The following is a 22,136-nucleotide window of genomic DNA, read 5'->3' as shown; positions in this document are numbered from 1 at the left end:
CCCTTAGGAGGCTCCAAGCTGATGGACATTCGCCTGGCTGCAAGGCGATGAAGGCATTCCTTCAACTTGGAGCTGTTACACCTTTACTCCCCGTTTTTAGGTTTCGCTGGAGGGCGGAGCTGTAAGCTCCGCCTCCAGAGAAATCTGTAGTTTCTAGTATGGGTGACTTGAACACGCCCCTCTGCTTCATTGGCTAGCTCCATAAATGGAGGCTAGCCATTGGAACAGAGAGGCGTCCGTCATGGCCGGACCAGATTCGGGGGCGTTCCCGAGAATCTTTGGCTTTTGGCTACGTCATGCTACGTCAGCCAAAAGCCGGGAACGCCCCCGAATCTGGTCCGGCCGGGCCGTGCTTGCTGCTGTCCTGCCTTCCTCCGTGTCCCTCCTCCCGCCGTCCCCCCTCCCGCTCTCCCCCCTCCCGCTCTCCGTGTGGTCCTGCCTTCCTCCGTGTCCCCCCTCCCGCCGTCCCCCCTCCCCCCCTCCGTGTGCCCGTCTCCCATTCTAGCTCCTACAGAAAACATGTTCAAGTTTGCAAGAAGCCTCTGCAATCCCGTGCACGTTTTACTGAGCACTAGAGGGTTCTCGGCGTCACAGGCCAGATGCGGTCTCACCACCCACCTTTGGGGAACGACCCTTCTTTACTATAACAATTCGATGGGTTAGTAACCTGTATACGAATGAGTTGAAGAAAAGTATCCAAGGAAAACCTGCACGAGGAAAACAAGTCTCAGGTGAATCTGGAAACTCCGCAAAATACTTTAAAGAAATAACGCTCGCCAGCCCCCCTAAACAACACAACCCCCGGCTGGGGCCCTGCTTCCTCATCTCTCACTCTCCTTTTAATGCCCCCCCTCGGACGTGTGCAGTGTCAAACGTGGCCTGAGGAAGTAAAGCTGATAAATCCTCTCTCTCGGTGCCTCTGTTTCCCTACAGGCACAACGTGGAAGCGCTTAGAATCAGGCGAACTCCGGACTCGCAGCGCTACACAAGGGAAAGGCTCCGAAGGATGCCTGGCCCCACACACAACGCCTCGGGCCACGCGTGTGACAAAGGACAGTGTTTGAGCCGTGTTACAGTAAGAGCACAGTGAAGGAACCCAGCGGGGCACCCCCTCTACCCCCCACCACCGAGGGCTGCACCCCTCCTTTACTAGAAACCGCATAAATGGAAATTAAAGATTCATTTCATGCATTTACTAATTTATTTTATGACAATGTCTGGAGTCGGACAGAATTACTGGCTGTAGTAAAATTACTTCATTATTTAGTTTCCGCATAAAAGGAAGAACCCGCAGGGTTCTATTCAGCAAAGGAAGACAGTTTAAATAGCAAAAGAAACGAGAAAAAATGAAATACGCCCTGTTCCCATATCTCAACTCACGCTTGGCGTAGGTTTCCAATGGAGGCGCGTGTGAAGGGCACACTCACGCACACACACGTGCACATACATGCACACAAACACATACATACACAGGCAGCAACACACATAAACGTACTCAAACATTTGCACGTACACGCACACCAAGACGCCAGCCATACATACACATATAAACATGTATGCACACCAACATACACAAACACATATGCATACACGCCATCATGGATCTACCGGTATACACAAACACATATGTACACATCCGTGCAGACAAATAATCCCACTAACACACACATACTTGCGCACCAACACACTCCTGCTAAGATAAAATGAAGACAAGAATGATTTATCCTTACCAAGTGACCAACTCGTTCATTCAAAGGAAAGGAACGTATACTCGCATCTAACCCTGACTGTCCACACATACACATATAAACATGTATGCACACCGACACACACATGCATACACAAATATTCATATATTGTGAAGAGAACTTCGGCAGAACGTGTGGCGTACCGGGACACGGCCTGAGCAGAGGCTGAACATTGTGCTGGCCAGCCGAGGTTCCTGTGGCGAGGCCATGTGCGGAGCGGCGAATGCACGGCCAGGAGTGTCGCGGCCCCAGGACTGTGGGCCGTCATAAGTGGAGCTGGGCCCAGCAGCGGCCAATGAAAGCTACTTGATCGTCGGCAGACCCTTCCTTAAGGCACCGGCTCCGTCCACGGCACATACAGCATCTGCCACAGCCCTCCGCCCCTTGAAGCTTGTGGCGGAGGCCCATTCTCCACTACTCGGGGCGGTAGTCTGGCCGTGGTGCGGCAGGCTCACAGTGCCAGCCCGTCTGCAGAGGCTGTGCCCGGGGCCTCCCCCTCCAGATCTGTGGTGTTGCTTGGGACCGGATTTTACCATTGGAGTGAAACGGACCCTTAACCTCCCATGGCCCACTTCGCCTACATCCTTGGACCACCGCTCCAACCCTGGAGTGCCCAAGTGGGTGCCCGATGCCTCCTTGATGTGACGAGCTGAGGAACTACTATGGCACCAAGTGGGGGAAAGGGAGAGACTGTCAAGCCATGCAGTCTTAGGTCTTGTTTCCTCGCATGGTTACTCCTGATTTTTACATCCTTCCCTAAACTACTCCCTCCTCCACCATCCTGCTTCCACCATTCTGACCAGATGTGAAAGAAAGGCTACTCACAGAACACATTTTGTCTGTCTAGTGGTATATAAACATTTTGCGGGGGGCGGGGGGGGGGCTGGCTTCGAGCCGCCTGGTCCTAGACTGGAGGATGTGGCAGGATCCCTCCCGATCCTGTGTCACCGAGGGCTCCCAGCCTCCGCCATGTCACCTGCTGCGCCCCGCCTCACTTTCACCCGCCTCCCCCCCTCCCCTCCCCCTTCGCTCTCTCTCGCCATGCCTGGCACAAGTAACTAACTGCCTCCGTGCTATCCCCCCACCAAACCCCACTTCACGGATTTCACATGTCAGTTTGCACTCAAAGCTCTCGAAACTGCCTTTCAGATATGAATCCCTGCCCCCCCCCAAAAAAAAAAACAAGTCACCGCCTTTCACATGTGACCGTGACTCCCTGCCTTCCACTTTTCTCCAAAACTCTCGACACTGCCCCTCATATGTGCACACACCCCCCCTTCCTCTCCACATACAAACCCCTGAAACTCCTGTCAGTGCCTGGCACGTGTGCCCCCTTTCCCTCCACCCTATCCTCCGTTCATTGCCTTCCGTTGTGATTCCCTCCACTCACCTATAAAGCGCGTGACTCCCTTCCCTGCCCCCCCCCCCTCGCCTCAAACCTATCACCACACCTGGCATATGTGACTCCCGCCCTCGTCTCGCCTCAAACCTATCATATGTGTCTCCCTTCACTCACCCAAAATCTCCAAAATTGTCTGTTGTGTATTTTATGATGGACGTTCTGTATGCGAACAAAGACCCGGAATGAGTGAGAGTTCCTGATTATGAGTGTGTGTATATATATATTCATGTCAATAGTGATATTTTACTTTAAGTAGTATAGAATGTAAATCTTGACACGGTATGAGTCCACTTTATAGTATCCGTGTTTAAAAGATGTTAAAGTTCACACTTTACTACAATTGTGGAAACTCCTAACAAAGGTGAGTAAATAAGTCCTTACATTAGACACCACATTTAAAAAAGAAATCCTGTTCAGGACCCTCGTTCACGGAGTTCTTATGGCCGACAATATCCCTCCGCAAACGATAACTGACTAACAGGTGCCGGCGGCAAGAACTTCCAAGTTCATTAAAGTTGAATGTAACTCCCACATTGAGTGCAAATAGTTGTTTTTACTATGAGTAGAGTGTGAATTCAGGTTTCTTTTGAGGTCTCGGTTTTCGAACCTATTGCTATCAGTGCACATAGAGAGGAATTGGGTCTGCTCTTTTAAAACATTCGCTTTCTTCAACCAGCCTCCTTCAGCCATTGGTTTGAGATTTTGTCAATCATGTCTTGGCTCAGCCAGTGAACAGTGGTGTAACTTAAATGAATGTGAAGCTGGGGGAGCCCCCTCCCAGAGTCTCCCATATTCCATAGATATTCATTGTCCTTGTGGACAATAGGGACCTTCTGGCGGGTTTGGGGGCCACTGAAGAGTTGAGGGGGAGGTGGAGGTGGGAGACCCCCTGCACCGCAAGGGGCCTTCTTTAGGTCCATGCCAGTAAAGTATTTGTTTCCCCCCCTTATGCTATTGGCTATTCAAGTATATGGGACTACTTTACAGCGATAACCCTTTCGGCCGTTCCTGCTGGCTCTACCCTGTCTGTCTCCCTTTAATGTGCTAAGTTTGCTTGCATTAACACATTAAACCCAGACCTGTTGGTTTTCCAGTGTTTGTTTGATTTTTGCTGTGCTGCTCTCCCCTCCCTCCCCCCAGCTTATCTAAATTACAGATGTAAGCAACTGTGGCACACTGGCATCTACATAGTCGCCAATGGTTAAAAAATGCCTTGTGACGGTCAAGCTTACGATAAGACACCTTGCCACCGGCGCCATCTTTAGCGTATTCACTTTCCCTCCAGGAATGTCGCCGCTCTCCCGGTGTGGATTCAGTCTCGCATAGGTGCGTCTTGTCAGTTGAACCATGTCCTGCATTTGCCTGAGTCTTGCAGTTTGCTCAAGTGTGTGAACTGATAGGTTTTAGGGCTTGTTGGGGCTGAGGTTTTTTAGCCTTGGGTTCGATGCAGATCTGTCTCACCTGTAAGGTCTTTGTGAGGTTGGCAGGATCAAGGAGGCGTCTTGGGAGCATATCTAGTGACCGCGTTTCAAAGGTACATGGTTCTCTTCAGGCATTCAGCGGTGAGGCAGAGGATATTTATTTGATTTTAGCCATCATGGGGGAATGAGTGTCGCTGTTGAGGGTATGTTTGAAACAAATTAAGAAGTTTTGTACGGCGGTCGTGCCAGCTCCTACCTCACTCCTAAAGCCTGGAATGTGCTTTTATGGATATTGCGCTATCCGAATAAAGTTTTTAAGTAGGTAAAGGCTGGAATGACCTGTCCATGTGCATCAGAGCCGTCTCCTCAGCTCTTGAATTCCACAAGAAACTGAAGCCCTGGCTTTTCACTTAGCCCCGCACCAGGACGCACTCCCACGTGTTGTGCGCTATACAAATACACATAACATATCATATAAACTGTTTCTGTTCTGGCCCACCGCCCTCTTCACTCTCTCTAATAAACCCATTTCCACCTGCTGGAGTCGTTTGGCGAGGGGCGTCATTGAGTATTCTCCCGCTGAACTCTGCCATTTTTTGTGAAAAGAAGTAACAAAGAATTATAATGAATTGTCGTTGTCTTGTCCCATTGTTTTGTTGGTTTCACTTTTTCCTGTGAATGTTTCCGTCTTGGCCCTGGGGCATCTACAGCTCATTTCCTTGGCTAGCTGTCAGCGTAGTTATGTAATTTGGGCTCTTTGGAGCCAGCTTGGCTATTATTTAGATTTTCTAAAGTGAAAGGTTTTCATTTAATCCATAGACTGGCGTAGAGAGTAGTTACATAACACATTGGCTGCAGTAGAAGGCATTCGTGCCATTCGTTGGCGTGAGTAGAGGGTATTCACATCATTAATATGCCGGGGTGTTTATGTAACGCACTGGCCGCCGTAGAAGGTATTCATGTAATACAATGACGGGAGTATAGGGCAAACACGCTGGCTGGAGTGAAAGGTATTTATGTAATACATTCATTGGCATTCACTAATTGTGTACAGGATAGTCACGTAACCCATTGGCTGGAGTAGAGGGTGTATTATGTAATCCATAGGATAACATAAAGGGTATTCATGTAATCCATAGGTTGCAATAGAAGGTATTCATGTGATACATTAGTTAGAGTGTAGGGTAGTCACGTAATCCATCTGGACATTAATCAGTCTGCCCTTGACTGTGATATCGTGTTCCGGGCAGTCATGGATGGCTGTCCTGAGCAGTGGATGTGAGAGCTGTGTGGGCTGTGAGAGCTGTGTGGGCTGTGAGAGCTGTGTGGGCTGTGTGGGCTGTGTGGGCTGTGAGAGCTGTGTGGGCTGTGAGAGCTGTGTGGGCTGTGAGAGCTGTGTGGGCTGTGAGAGCTGTGTGGGCTGTGAGAGCTGTGTGGGCTGTGAGAGCTGTGTGAGCTGTGTGGGCTGTGAGAGCTGTGTGGGCTGTGAGAGCTGTGTGGGCTGTGAGAGCTGTGTGGGCTGTGAGAGCTGTGTGGGCTGTGAGAGCTGTGTGGGCTGTGAGAGCTGTTGGCAATGTAAATAACAATGCCATTTATTTATAAGTAAAAAAAAAAAAGAAATGTCATGAGCAATGCCAATAGCTCTAACTTTTCCAAAGGCGAAACCATTGCATTGTAAATGCTTGTTCTTTACGGTAGTCAATTTTGACATCTATGCTCAGTTTTTGTTTTCTGTATTAGTTTTGTTGCATCAATTCAGCTTTTGTTCTCCAAACAACCCACTTCTTCTCTGCTCCCTCTCTATTCCCTCCCATTTGTCCCTGAAATCAGGTTTTCCGTGCCAATTTAGTTAGCCAATATGGAAGAGTTTTCTCATTTGTGCTAATATAAATGTTTTCAGTTTGTCCTTCCTGCATTTTTGTCTCCTTTTGTTTTCCGTACACCTTTTCTTCTTATTGCCCTCGCAAGTCCACTTTTGTTCTCTGCATCTATCTTAGCCTTGACCCCCTTTATTTCCTCTTTCCCTCCTTGTATTGTTCTTGCCCCGCTTCTCATTCGGTTTACCAATTCCATATTAGTTTGCAGCCTTGGATGAGGTCTCCTCTTTGTACTGTTTACCACTTTTTATTCTTCCTCTTGCTCTTTTGTTATTTGCCTTCCCTCTAACCTTAGCTCTCCAATTTGATCCACTCACCATAATGTTCACATTTTGTTGTCTTTTCCACGACTATAAGTTTGCTTTTGATTCAGATCTCCTTTGCTCTGATCTGCCTGTTCTCTCGACCCCTTTGTTCTTTCACCTGTACCCATTTTTTGTTTCCTGCTCCTTGTTCTGTTTTTTTTCTTTCGTTCTGTAACTTTTATTCCCTATTTCCCCTTTGTTTTCCCAGTCTTTTCTCCAAATTTGCTCTGTTGTATTCTTAACTTAAACCTTGGTTCTCCATTTCTCTCTTATGTTCCTATTTGTTTCCTTACTTCATTAACTATGTTTACACCCTTTTAATCTGCACCCCTTTTATTCTCTGAACCATCTACCCCCCTGCCCCGACCCATCCTTTTATACTTAATGTGCCTTCCTTCTGGTTTCTCCCATGATCTTCTCACAGTTTAAAAACCCCACTCTATCCTCTACCCTACAGACTTGTCGAATCCATTTGTTCGGAGTGAATGAGTCCTTTGGCCACTTGCTCGACACTTTGGATCTTTTGTCTCTAATCCTTAACTTTAGTTTATTTATAAAGTTTTATATAGCCCGAAGGATATCAGAGCGCTTTACAATAGGTTGGAAGAGAGGACAAACATGAAATGTACACAGCAATTGTAAAAAACAAAAAACGATAAACACTGAAAACTTTGTAACCAATTTTAGATGACCAAGTGGCATCTCTGGGTTATAGGAGCAATATAAGCACTTGAGGCTACATAAGGATTTGTACTCATTTTCTAACTCGCACAGAAATGGTCAAGGATTCATAGTCACTCATCATCCTTTACATCCCTGGACAGCATTGTTAATTTGTTCCCTAGGCTGGCTTAATTTAGTCCTATGACCCCCACCTTCCTTCATCACATCCCTCCTTTTCCCACGCTTTCTTCCTTCTTTCTTTCTTGCTTGCTTCTATTGTCCCCAATCATCCTTTTCGTCTATGCTACCCCTTTGAGCTTTTTCGGAATCCTCGCTTTTTTTCATCACGAAGTAGCAAGTTCACACAATTACTCCTTTGTGGACTCAAACCCGTTTTGCCTTTCTACATTTCACATTTTGTTATCTCTGTATGGCCCTTTCTGTGGTCCCTTTATAGTCGTCTTTTTTGTTGTCCTTCCTTTTACCACTCCATATAATTCCTGTTTTCTTTTGCCTATCTCGTCTCATTTTGTCTCTCTATATTCATAGGTGTTGCCCTTTTGTATTCACCCATTTGTTGCCCCATGTTCCTCCTTCTGTTTTCCCCTCCATCCCTTGTTGTGCCTCTACAGTTATCTTTTTGCTGTCACTCCATATTCCTGCTTTCCCTTGATAGTATTTTTGTTTTCCGTTGATAGTCCTTTCTGTCCGCCGCTATCCAACCTTCTGTGGTACTAGTAAATACTCCCTTTTAGTGTCTCTAGATTCCTTCTTTATCATGTTGGTATATTGCTCCTTTTGTTCTCTCCAAATTCCTTCTCTGGTTGTATCGATTTGCATTCATTCTTTCGATTCATCCTTATCATTTGTATACTACCTTCAACATATTGTCTCTGCAGTCCTCCTTGGAATCTGTGTTTACCTGAAATTCAAAATCTGGCAATACCACAGAGCGATAATGTCACCACGTGAGGGTTTTGCCCACACATGAGGGCAGGTAATCTAAATGGGCACAAATAGTAAAACTATGCGCACATAAATAGTATTGCAACTTTAAGACAAGCATTTGCAATGCAATAGGTCTCGCATTAACAAGAGTTTAAGCGATTGGCATTGCAATAGCTTAAACTCTCGCAAATGCCAGACCTATTGCAGTGCAAATATATTTTTTTTATTAGCGCACATGTGGCGCTTTCACGTTCATGAAGGCCGCGCCCCTTTCTTTAGACAAGCTGCGTCTAAAGAAAGAGTCTTGTCCCACAATAAAGTAAAACCATGGCATGGGTGCTTTGACAAAAAAAAAGCATTTGTTTGTCAAGTTGACAAACAGATGGGTTTTTTTGGGTAAAAGCGCCTATGTCGTACTTTTCCTTTGAAGTCGGCCGCGTACCTTTCTTTAGGCGCAAATTGTGTAAAGAAAGGGGTGCTGCCTCTATGAATGTGATAGCGTGCATGGGCGCTAGTAAACAAAATATATAAATAATTGGTGCAGCTGCTAAAATACATTTTAAAAAGTGACGCTATAGTTAAAGCGGAGCGCCATTAGTAAAAATTTAAATAAAAGAGGGCAGCGTGCTGCGAGGTAGTGGGCGGAATAGGGAAAGATTATTTAATAAAATAGCGCTCACCGACTTATAAAGCAGACCATGTAACAACACCAGTAAAAGGTCCAGTTGTTTTGGGAGGTAACAAATGCAGACAAGGCAGTACCAAGGAGGGACTAACAAGACTAATAACGACTCTGAAGCCAGCATTTACAAAGGACAATGACACAAGCCAATTAAAAATATGGGTGGAGTGGGCGGGGCTTCAACGTCATACTCCACTACTGCATGCCTCGCAGAGCAGCGCATGCACTGCCCAGGCTGGACCTAAAAACAAATGCCCCAGTCATCTTATCTCGCCAACAGATTCCCCTGCCATGAGGTTCAAATAAAAACATCCACCTGCCTTCCTTGAGTTCGACACAAAAGAAATGACGCCCCTGCCACCGGTTATCTCAAAGAAGGATCCCAATGCCATCAGGGCCACAAAAAAAGATGCCTATGCCATCAGTTACCTCACCACAGATGACTGGCTCTGAAGTTCATTGATGGTTTCTGCAGCAGTCGGCGAATCTCGTGAGACACAAGGTCACGAACAGGAGGCTGCAAGGGAGACCAGAGGGGAAACAAATGAGAGCGATCAGGACTGCCAAATGATGCCCCTGCAGGAAATATTTTTTAAAATAGCTTGTTTCCAACAAATAAACATACTTGTCTGTATACCAGTTTTTCAGCTAACAAACACAACGGGTGGTACGTGGGAGAAACTATGCTCCCACCATGCATGGCAACAGTGGTAGGTTAATACATTACATCAATCTTGCTTAGCTAATTGTCCAGAATGTGGGTAAGGAAGAAATGGCAACAAATCTGCATGGTGCCATTTTGTGCGAATCTGTCTGGGAGAGAATGAAGACATCAAAAACAACAGAGCCAGTAGGTCGGAGAATGCTGAGATAGAAGAAACGACACTGATGGGAGGGCACAGATGGATTAACTATGGTGCCTAGAAAGAAAAGGGGGGGAAAAGGGACCTGTCAACAAAAGCTGATTAAGTCCTATCAGCCCACCTACTGGCGGAGCCTCATCATGTAGGACTTCCCAACCTCGGACAGTGTGCAATCGCCCTGTGTATATTAGCAATGCAACACTGGACCAGGGTACGGTTATCGCAGTTGTTCGTACAAAAGGTAGGGCTGATATGTGCAGTGCAAAAAAATTAAATCAAGTGAAGTGTACTAAAATGACTATCAAGGCAAACAAAGACCTTTAATAGTGTTCGCCTGGACGTCAGATTAAAAGATAGTGAGGGGACAGTGTGAAAGAATCACTGTCTGACTTGCTTGGAAAAAATCCAACACGATCTGTATAGGGCCAACATGTTTCTGCCTTTATGTAAAAAATCACTGGCATTCGTCAGGGCCAAGCTCATATATGCTACTGCATAACCACTATCATATGTGGTGAAATAATGGAAAAACAAATTTATCAACAGATAGAATAAGTGTGGTCAATTAAGACCATCCTACCGCATCTTCTTTATATTGCAAAATTTAATGCAACAGATCTTCCCTGTGTAAAAAGAAAAAAGAAAAAACAAAGAAGAAAACACCATGTAGATATTATTCATACAAAATCCTCAATATTCAAATGTTATACAAGTAATACATGAGGTGTATGACTGTACCCAACCAGTGCCAATTCCCCTCAACTCAGACTGGGCCATCCCTGATTTTGGATAGCCAAATTCACAGTGCATTACGTCACCACCAGTCAATCAGTATCCCAAAATTTTTTTGATTAACACTTACCCATCAATATGTGGGAAGTAAGCCTCACCTCACCCGGCAACTGCTCGGACGTGTAAGGCACCGCTCTAAACAAATAAACACAATCTCTTCAATAGATAATTGCTTAAAGGATAAGACCTTAGTGTATAGTTCAACAAAACCCAAACTGTTTTCTAATCTGTCAAACACCTATCCCCACCAGTGTCCCTGATGGCGGCATAAAACGACTTGGAATCGTAACCTATTTACAAATTTACAAAGAACATGAATGGCTGCCCAATGGTAATAATCTGGCACCTATTCTGTATCTCAATCCATGAATAAATGACTTGCTGCTAGCCAAAACGTTCTCTCAGCACTCAAACCAACTGGTCCAACCTTACCTGTCCGTCGGTACCTTGCGGCAGAATCACGAGCCGAAGGGGAGGCACCGGCGGACCGTTTATTTATACTGTGGTAAAGTGAATGATTGTCTACAGCTGGTCCGTTCGACCGTAGATCCACACATGCGCGCTGCATGGACACTACATAGCACGCATGCGCACATGCCATTTAGTTGTGTGCCACGCGACTGGTCCGCTATTCTATCTCAATGCAGACTAAGTGCGCATGGGCAGACACGGGCACTAACCCCCGCGCATGCGCAGTGAATTTACTACTAAACACTGATCTCCGCGAGTCAGCGCTAGCGCTGTACAAGGAGCCCCGCGGCTCGAATGTTATTAACGTTTGTCCCTTATAGATAAACCCATCTGTAGTTGCCCATCACTGAAGACCAGCTCTAGCATAAGGCTCCAGTCTATTGTGAATTCTACTTTAGGCAGCACGTATTTACCCCTGAGTGGCTATGTGGTAGTACCCATAGGAGAGATCGATTTTCAACCTGCCCTCAAATAATTAATTCCTACTGTTCTTCTGTCAATAATGAATAGTTATGCAGAGTTCATCACCTCACCACCTAAGCACTCACCATGTCAAGCACTAGATACAAGAAGTGAAACAGTAGGTCATGGTAGACATTAATATACAATGCAGAAAACTACCTTGTCGCACTGTTGATAATTAAAGAATCAATGTTGTGATGCTTATCAAAACATGAGATCGAGTTAGAGAGATAGTATGCAGAAAAATAAGCCACTATTCGCTGCAGCGCCCAGTAGGCAGAATAGTTACCCCCAATAAGGGTGCTGAAATTTCCACGAATAGATACACCATATCGTGACAACAAAAAGCACCTACAGGCAAATGTTAGCACTCAAATAGACAACCATGGAATATTGTCATTCAGCCCGTTAACGTCAGATTTCAATCTAAAAATCCATCGTTGTTCCTTGACAAAGAGGAAACGGGTGACATCGGTGATGTGTGACGGAATGTGTGGCTGTTCAAGCACAACCCAGAACAAATCCTCTGCTTTGTGTGATGCTTCCAAAAAATGATTGGTTAGGCCTGTTGATTGCTTCCTGCATCGGATTGTGCTTTTATGCTCGCTGATGCGAGACTTGATCATTCTCGTTGTGTGACCCACATACTGTTTATTACAAGGACAGGTGATCAAGTATATCATTTTGTCTGAATTGCAATTTGTATGTTTAGTGAGCCTCCATGGTCTATTAGTGCCAATGTCTACTGTCAGGGTCTTCCGTGTCTGCGGGCAAGCAGCACAATTGCCACAAGGATAGTGGCCTTGTACTGGATTGCTGTTCCAGAGAGTGTTGGTAATTGGTTTGGTCTCATTGCGTGGTCTGGTGTGGACCAGATTATCCCGAATGGATGGTCCTCTCTTGAATGCAAACAGCGGGCGAGGTATAGATCCGGCTGCTGTATTTAGAATTTTCCAGTGCTTGAGTATGGTTTTCTTCACTTGGTTCGAGGATGTAGTGAAAGTTTGTACCATCGTCATCTGATCTCTCGTGGCCTGTGGCTCCTTGGGTTGCAGTAGTGCCTCCCGATTATTGTTGAAGGCTCTCTTGCGTGCTCGGCGTATAAGATGTTTAGGATAATGCCGTTCTCTCAGGTTAGATGCCAATTCCTCAGCATGATGTTTGTATAAACTGTTAGACGAACAATTCCGTCTAACCCTGAGAAATTGGCCCACCGGCAAGTTCTCCCGGAGCGATTGAGGGTGGAAACTCTGGAATGACAACAGCGAGTTGCGTGCCATTGGTTTCTTAAAAAGTTCACTATGTAAGCCTCCCTCAGCTGGAAAAATCTGGAGGTCAAGGTACGCTAGTTGTTCTTTGCTCGACTCCATTGTGAACTTAAGGAACCGGTTCCTTAAGTTCACAATGGAGTCGAGCAAAGAACCAGTTTCCACCCTCAATCGCTCCGGGAGAACTTGCCGGTGGGCCAATTTCTCAGGGTTAGACGGAATTGTTCGTCTAACAGTTTATACAAACATCATGCTGAGGAATTGGCATCTAACCTGAGAGAACGGCATTATCCTAAACATCTTATACGCCGAGCACGCAAGAGAGCCTTCAACAATAATCGGGAGGCACTACTGCAACCCAAGGAGCCACAGGCCACGAGAGATCAGATGACGATGGTACAAACTTTCACTACATCCTCGAACCAAGTGAAGAAAACCATACTCAAGCACTGGAAAATTCTAAATACAGCAGCCGGATCTATACCTCGCCCGCTGTTTGCATTCAAGAGAGGACCATCCATTCGGGATAATCTGGTCCACACCAGACCACGCAATGAGACCAAACCAATTACCAACACTCTCTGGAACAGCAATCCAGTACAAGGCCACTATCCTTGTGGCAATTGTGCTGCTTGCCCGCAGACACGGAAGACCCTGACAGTAGACATTGGCACTAATAGACCATGGAGGCTCACTAAACATACAAATTGCAATTCAGACAAATTGATATACTTGATCACCTGTCCTTGTAATAAACAGTATGTGGGTCACACAACGAGAATGATCAAGTCTCGCATCAGCGAGCATAAAAGCACAATCCGATGCAGGAAGCAATCAACAGGCCTAACCAATCATTTTTTGGAAGCATCACACAAAGCAGAGGATTTGTTCTGGGTTGTGCTTGAACAGCCACACATTCCGTCACACATCACCGATGTCACCCGTTTCCTCTTTGTCAAGGAACAACGATGGATTTTTAGATTGAAATCTGACGTTAACGGGCTGAATGACAATATTCCATGGTTGTCTATTTGAGTGCTAACATTTGCCTGTAGGTGCTTTTTGTTGTCACGATATGGTGTATCTATTCGTGGAAATTTCAGCACCCTTATTGGGGGTAACTATTCTGCCTACTGGGCGCTGCAGCGAATAGTGGCTTATTTTTCTGCATACTATCTCTCTAACTCGATCTCATGTTTTGATAAGCATCACAACATTGATTCTTTAATTATCAACAGTGCGACAAGGTAGTTTTCTGCATTGTATATTAATGTCTACCATGACCTACTGTTTCACTTCTTGTATCTAGTGCTTGACATGGTGAGTGCTTAGGTGGTGAGGTGATGAACTCTGCATAACTATTCATTATTGACAGAAGAACAGTAGGAATTAATTATTTGAGGGCAGGTTGAAAATCGATCTCTCCTATGGGTACTACCACATAGCCACTCAGGGGTAAATACGTGCTGCCTAAAGTAGAATTCACAATAGACTGGAGCCTTATGCTAGAGCTGGTCTTCAGTGATGGGCAACTACAGATGGGTTTATCTATAAGGGACAAACGTTAATAACATTCGAGCCGCGGGGCTCCTTGTACAGCGCTAGCGCTGACTCGCGGAGATCAGTGTTTAGTAGTAAATTCACTGCGCATGCGCGGGGGTTAGTGCCCGTGTCTGCCCATGCGCACTTAGTCTGCATTGAGATAGAATAGCGGACCAGTCGCGTGGCACACAACTAAATGGCATGTGCGCATGCGTGCTATGTAGTGTCCATGCAGCGCGCATGTGTGGATCTACGGTCGAACGGACCAGCTGTAGACAATCATTCACTTTACCACAGTATAAATAAACGGTCCGCCTGTCCGCCGGTGCCTCCCCTTCGGCTCGTGATTCTGCCGCAAGGTACCGACGGACAGGTAAGGTTGGACCAGTTGGTTTGAGTGCTGAGAGAACGTTTTGGCTAGCAGCAAGTCATTTATTCATGGATTGAGATACAGAATAGGTGCCAGATTATTACCATTGGGCAGCCATTCATGTTCTTTGTAAATTTGTAAATAGGTTACGATTCCAAGTCGTTTTATGCCGCCATCAGGGACACTGGTGGGGATAGGTGTTTGACAGATTAGAAAACAGTTTGGGTTTTGTTGAACTATACACTAAGGTCTTATCCTTTAAGCAATTATCTATTGAAGAGATTGTGTTTATTTGTTTAGAGCGGTGCCTTACACGTCCGAGCAGTTGCCGGGTGAGGTGAGGCTTACTTCCCACATATTGATGGGTAAGTGTTAATCAAAAAAATTTTGGGATACTGATTGACTGGTGGTGACGTAATGCACTGTGAATTTGGCTATCCAAAATCAGGGATGGCCCAGTCTGAGTTGAGGGGAATTGGCACTGGTTGGGTACAGTCATACACCTCATGTATTACTTGTATAACATTTGAATATTGAGGATTTTGTATGAATAATATCTACATGGTGTTTTCTTCTTTGTTTTTTCTTTTTTCTTTTTACACAGGGAAGATCTGTTGCATTAAATTTTGCAATATAAAGAAGATGCGGTAGGATGGTCTTAATTGACCACACTTATTCTATCTGTTGATAAATTTGTTTTTCCATTATTTCACCACATATGATAGTGGTTATGCAGTAGCATATATGAGCTTGGCCCTGACGAATGCCAGTGATTTTTTACATAAAGGCAGAAACATGTTGGCCCTATACAGATCGTGTTGGATTTTTTCCAAGCAAGTCAGACAGTGATTCTTTCACACTGTCCCCTCACTATCTTTTAATCTGACGTCCAGGCGAACACTATTAAAGGTCTTTGTTTGCCTTGATAGTCATTTTAGTACACTTCACTTGATTTAATTTTTTTGCACTGCACATATCAGCCCTACCTTTTGTACGAACAACTGCGATAACCGTACCCTGGTCCAGTGTTGCATTGCTAATATACACAGGGCGATTGCACACTGTCCGAGGTTGGGAAGTCCTACATGATGAGGCTCCGCCAGTAGGTGGGCTGATAGGACTTAATCAGCTTTTGTTGACAGGTCCCTTTCCCCCCCTTTTCTTTCTAGGCACCATAGTTAATCCATCTGTGCCCTCCCATCAGTGTCGTTTCTTCTATCTCAGCATTCTCCGACCTACTGGCTCTGTTGTTTTTGATGTAGCTATATAGGGGGTATTAGCCAGTAGGGTCGTTAAATCACATCCCTCGGACCCTCCCCTACGAATTGTTATGATAGAGAATGAAGACAGACAGGGAGGAAGGAAGAAGTGTGACATAGTACTTATTGCCACAGATTGCTGCATCAAAGTCAGACAGCAGATGTTATGCTAGACTCGGTGGTACTAGCTGTAGGAAGCTGGGTTTCTGTTGCAGTAACCCCCACATTTTTTGCAACACTACTGATTCACTTTGACTTGGTGTGCCCTGGGTCCCTGGCAATCAGATTTCCCAGGGCCTGAGACAGACAGACAGACACACACACACATTCTGTCATTGCAGGCTGCGTGTTTTGCTGCAGAGCAAAGTGAAAAGTCGACATGGCACACATCCCTGTGTGCCACGCCCACAACTCACCGCCCTGGCATAGGTCAGCCACCCTCTCTAGCTGGGTGCACTATACCAGTGGTGAGGGTACAGGTGCATAAGCCCTGTACCCCCACAGTGTCTAGACTAAGTCCTAGACACTGTAAGTGCAGTAATGCCATTAGGAGTATATGGTGCTGGGAGTTTATCATTACGAACTCCACAGCACGATAATGGCTTTACTAAAAACTGCGAAGTTTGGCATCAAGCTTCTCAGCACATTAAACCCACACTGATGACAGTGTGGGATTTAATGAAAAATGCACTAGGGGAGCATCTTAGAATTGTCCCCTGAAAAACAACCAGCCTCTCGTTGGTTCCCTGACTAGTACACACCAGCCTGCCACCCGAGACATATTTCTGGACCCCTGGGGTGGGAGCCTTTGCTCCCTAATTTACAGAAACAAAGCCTTTTCGAGTGGAGGTGGTAACACCTCCCCAAGGCCAAGAAGAGCCATCTGTGACAGGGGAGCTTCAAAGGCCTTGCCACCTTTGTAACGCGACCCCCTGCCTTTCCAGCTATCAGAAGCAGGCCCCCTTCCGGCCTCTCCTCCTATTTGGCTGAAAGAAAGGTGGGAAAAATTAGCACAGCCCAGAGGGTGTGCCCACCTCTGCCAACCCCTCCCCTCCAGTGGGGGAGGAGAGGTAAAGTCCACTCTTCAGTGCCCGCCATCTTGCAGATGGCATGCACTCTCCAATCAGTATTAGGGATTGTGCCTACTCTCCCACGTGGGAGGACTGCCTTAAACAAAAACAGGATCTCCTGTGAACGGCATCTCTGTTCAAAAGAAACTCCCATGACAGACTTTGAGCCTGCTGAGGACAAAGAAACCAGACGCCTGGAACCAACACTACACCCGATGCCTATGGCCCGAATCCGGGTGTCCCACCAGTCCCAGCAAGCTCCCCCAGCGCTCCAGAATCCGAGTCCACCATGGGTTGACCCCTCCAAGACTCCCTGACGTCACCTGTTGCCTCTGCATAGAGACCCCCCAACCACGAGTGGCCCAATAAGGTGAAATCTGACCTCAAAAGACACCCCTGTATCCAGCCGCCCAGTGCTCTGGAGAAGAGAACCCGAGGTGCACCTACATGCCCGAGCCCTCCAACTCACCTGACCAGCTGTTGGTTCCTCCCGGAAATCTTCCCGAATCGAGCCTGCAGCCAAAATCCAAAACCGGCAACTCCCATTGAAAACAAGACACCTGATGCCAAAATAGCATTCTGCACCCAGCCGCCCCTGCACCGCTGCGGGTGCACCTTATGTGCTAACTCGGATCCCTCCCTTGCCCTGAGCCTAACACCAGGAGCTTTGCTCCCCTCCTTTGCCCTGAGCCTAACACCAGGAGCTTTGCTCCCAAAACATTGTGGCCTGCTCTTGAACAGCCCCCATCCGGAGGCCCCCTATCCCCCATTGGATTACATTGGGATTCAGCACTCTGCAACCGGTCACCCTAGTGCCGGTGAGGGCGCTTTGAGAGTGGATCCTTAACCCTGGGGGAACCCTAGTTCTGACCCCAGAAAAACAACTCCCAAACCTAAGTACTTACCTTGAGACCGATAACCTAATTTCCTCCCATAGGACTGCATTGACTGCTTTCTTGCGAAAATTGTGTGTGCAGTTAGTTTTGTATGAAAACTTAAACTGCAAATATACAAAAACTGCTTTACTTGCCTGTTCTCTAGGAAATGTCCCAGTGTGATATCTATGCATATTACACGGAGTAGAAAAAGTAATCCAAAAAGAATTCTGTAAAGTAATCAAAAGTAATCTAACAGTAATTTCAACTGAATTCAAATTATTTACAAACCTGTAACAAAGTCATTTTCATCAGCTTGCTTGTATTGTTGAACCTGCAATGAAAAGTACAATTTTCACTTACCTGTGTCAGGCTTGCTTGGTTCTAGAAAATAAATATAACTAAATAATATTTTTTATACAAACAAATTGGTCTGAGTTCAGTCTTTGAGCGTGATATAATTTCTTGCCTGAGTGTGTACAACAAATGCATAGCAGTTCCCTCTGTTAAAGCCTTACTGCTCGCCCACACTACCACAAATAGAGAGTAAGGTGCTATCTACTTTTACCTCTGTCTATCTTTGGGGCACCGGACTCTGTGCATACTATACCTCATTTTGGTATAGTATATACAGAGCCAGCTTCCTACACTAGCTTCATCCACTTGAACCGGAATGGTTACAAAGATCACGGGTGCTTTATACTTTTGGGGGTCAGATCAGTTGCCTGTGATGAGACAACAGTCCAGTGGTGACCTGCCTTGCTCAAGCACAACCACTAAACTTCCAAGCCTAGGGTCAAATCTACCCATGGTTTAACCTCAGTAGTGGTCTAAGGCTTTAAACGACTAGAAGAATAAACATGCGCGCATGTTCTATAAAATCTGATTTGGGGCTTTTTAGCTACAACCAGGATTAGATTTTTTTTTATTTCAATCAAAGAGAAAGGCAGCCTAACCTGAAGGCTAGTTTGTCTTTAATACAGTTCTCTTTTTGTTTTTATATCAAAAGGTGAAAAGGAGTCTTCACTAAAGTCCTACCCAGAGTTCTTTCCCACAAAACTAAAGGACTACGGCGAAGGCTCCCAAGCCACCCAACCTTTATTTGTATTGTAATTGCATTTTTATTAATGGTTACCACCTCTGAGATGTGTTAGAGCACTTTTTCGGTGATTAGCATGCTATTCCAGGTATGAATGGTTAGTGGTAAGCACATAAGTTAAACTGAGGCTTTCCTTCTGCAGTCTTTAGACAGGAAACCATATACTGCATTAGTTTAGGATTCTTGTTGTTGAAGGCAACAGGTTTTAGTCTTCTGCTCTCACGATGAAGCATGTCATGCATTACACCAAAGGCGCCTAATGTGATTGAAATTAAATTATATTTCAGGTTGGCTATGTCATAAGTTAGGCAGATAGGTTAAAATCTTCATTCTGGAAATCGGAATGTGTTAAGTTGTTAATTAGATGGATAAGTCATACCTGAGTTTCATCAATGTACTAAATAATTACTCTCAATTAGGTAAAATGGAGGAGATGAAAATGTTGTTGATGGTAAGATGAGTGGAGTCTGCACATCAGTAGGAATACAATGAAAGACGTCCAGGGAGTCATGTTATGGTGGGCAATACATATAGGGCCCGAAACGCAGAAGCTACGTGATGTAGCACATAGGGTAGAGCTAGTGAAGAGAGTTAGGTAGGGAAAGAAAAGGAAAGAAAAGCCTGCAAAGGGAAATCATGCTCCTTTCCATGTACGGTCTTAAAGGATGGCCACTGCTTACAGGTGGATATATATATATATTCACTGAAAAGACATAGGTTTTAGGGAAAGTTATAGTTAGTTGGACATTTCACTCATACAAAACCAGAGCAATTCCCCCGTTCTAGTTGGTTTAGCTAACTATAACTCGCGCCCCCGCAATGCACTGCTGATGACGTCACATATTACATCACTGATGACATCATCCATGTGATAATTTGATGCATCTTCTCACACTCTAATATAACCTTTGATACACCCACTCTAAATTCCAGACTGCCATTCTCAAAACCTTAGACACTCCAACAGCAACAACTACATACACACTCACTGATTCTTAGGTTTACACACACATCCACTCACTCACCCATACAGTCACTCATACTTATGGTCACTCAGTACAGGACTATCATATACACTCACCTCAGGCCCCGCCCCCTCCCTTTGTTAAAGATTGCAGGAATCGCTGTTAGCATGAGCTAAAAGCCATTTTGTTCTTGGCAGCCATTTAAGTTAGCCATGTGCTCGCCATGTGCTTTCTCCCTCTTCCAGAACCTTGCACATGCTCAGAAAGGCCTGCTCCTAGTATAGAACTGTCAGGCTATTCTTACTGATGTGTTCAGTTTAGTCTCTCATCCCACTTTGTGGAGCAAGCAAATTTTGTATATCCATATTAGTCAATAAGCATGCTTGTATGTGCCAGGACCTCCCCTTGGTTTTATGCGGACGATGTAACAAATGCATATATATAAGGCCCCTGTTCTCTGTACTCCTCAGAATGCCTCCTACAGTGGCCTGAGGGTACTGTGTGGCACAATCTCCCTCATGTGAGGTTAATAAATGCAATGTTTTTATATCACAGCTTCCGTGCTAATCTCTTCTTTGTTGGTTTAAAGAACCAGGTGTATCAGTGAACCCCTTAGAAGGTTTTCATTTCTTCACCTTCACCACTGTGCAAACGTGCCCCGTGGTGCATTTTAAGTTGGGGGATTAAGCCCCCTTGAATGAGGGTCCCTGGGATCCAACTAGCCCACCAGGTACCTCCAGTAAGCGCCACATAGCTGTGTTGCAGAGAGGTGTAAAAAGGGACATGACCTGGACCCCCTCTATGCAACGCAGCACAGTGGCGCTTCCTGGAAGCACCTGCTGGGCTAGTTGGGGCCCTCTGGATTGAAAGGGAATTAATACCCTAACTTTAAATGCGTCACAGGGTGTGTATGCACACATGGCACCTCAGGCCCCGCACCCTCCCTTTACCACAGTGTAAAAGTTGAGGGATAAAGTCCCCTTCAATCCTGAGGGCCCCTGGTGGCGAACTAGCCTACCAGGTACCTCCAGTACGCACCACAGAGCTACGTTGCAGAGGAGTAAAAAAAGGGGCATGGCCTGGACCATCTCTCTGCAACGCAGTGCAGTGCAGTGGCACTTACTGGAAGCACCTGGTGGGCTAGTTGACCTCCAGGTGCCCTCAGGATTGAAAGGGAATTAATTCTCCAACTTTAAATGCGCCACAGGGCGTGTATGCACACGTCACCTCAGGCCCCGCCCCCTTCCTTCACCACTGTGCAAACGCGCCCCGTGGCGCGTTTAAAGTTGGGAGATTAAGTCCCCTTGAATCCTGAGGGTCCCTGGGGTCCAACTATCCCACGAGGTACGTCCAGTAAGCGCCACAGAGCTGCGTTGCAGAGAGGTATAAAAAGGGGTGTGGCCTCTGAACACCTCTCTGCAACCCAGCTCCCTTACGCATACTGGAGGTACCTGGTGGGCTAGTTGGCCCCCAGGGACCCTCAGTATTCAAGGGGAATTAATTCCCTAACTTACAACATGCCAGGGGGCGCGTTTGCACAGTGCTGAAGGGAGGTGACGTGTGCAAACACGCCCTGGTGCGCGTTTTAAGTTGGGGAATTAATTCCTCTTCAGTCCTGAGGGTCCCTGGGGGCCCAGTAGCCCACAAGGTACCTCCAGTAAGCGCAACTTCACTTTGTTGCAGAAAAGTGGCCCAGGCCACGCCCCTTTATACACCACTATGCAACGCAGCACTGTGGCGCTTACTGGAGGTACGTGGTGGGCTCGTTGGACCCCAGGGACCCTCAGGATTGAAGAGGAATGAATTCCCCAACTTAAAACACGCCAGGTGGCGTGTTTGCAGAGTGCTGCAGGAAGGGGCGGGACCTCAGACGCGATGCCAGCTTGTTTTTCCTTTTGATGTTTAGAAGGGGGGCTCTGTGGCCCCATTAATGTCCCTTTTGTCTGGCCCTGGTGACCTCATCCCCCAGGGCCTGACCCCTGTTTTTTCTTTTTTTAAAGAAAAAAATGGGAAGAGGGGCCGCATGGCCCCTCTCTCTTAGGCAATTTCTGCCC

At 46.1% G+C, this 22,136-nt stretch overlaps 1 protein-coding gene across 3 annotated transcripts in view; it reads right to left on the bottom strand.

The window, feature by feature from the left end:
• WASF2 (WASP family member 2) overlaps nucleotides 1-22,136 on the bottom strand; it is a 400,400-nt gene that overhangs the window by 181,205 nt on the left and 197,059 nt on the right. Inside the window, exon 3 of one of the 3 annotated variants that reach the window (XM_078681932.1) lies at nucleotides 9,476-9,563. The exons of 1 other annotated variant lie outside the window; for it this stretch is intronic. The gene's annotated coding sequence lies outside the window, so the exon portion shown is untranslated. The remainder of the gene's footprint in view (nucleotides 1-9,475; nucleotides 9,564-22,136) is intronic. One more of the 3 variants, XM_078681934.1, reaches the window with a different exon arrangement.

Source organism: Lissotriton helveticus, chromosome 3_1 (genome assembly GCF_964261635.1).
Source record: "Lissotriton helveticus chromosome 3_1, aLisHel1.1, whole genome shotgun sequence".
NCBI classification, from domain to species: domain Eukaryota; kingdom Metazoa; phylum Chordata; class Amphibia; order Caudata; family Salamandridae; genus Lissotriton; species Lissotriton helveticus.
Note: the sequence above shows the minus strand (reverse complement) of the source record. Positions and strands in the feature narration are given on the sequence as shown.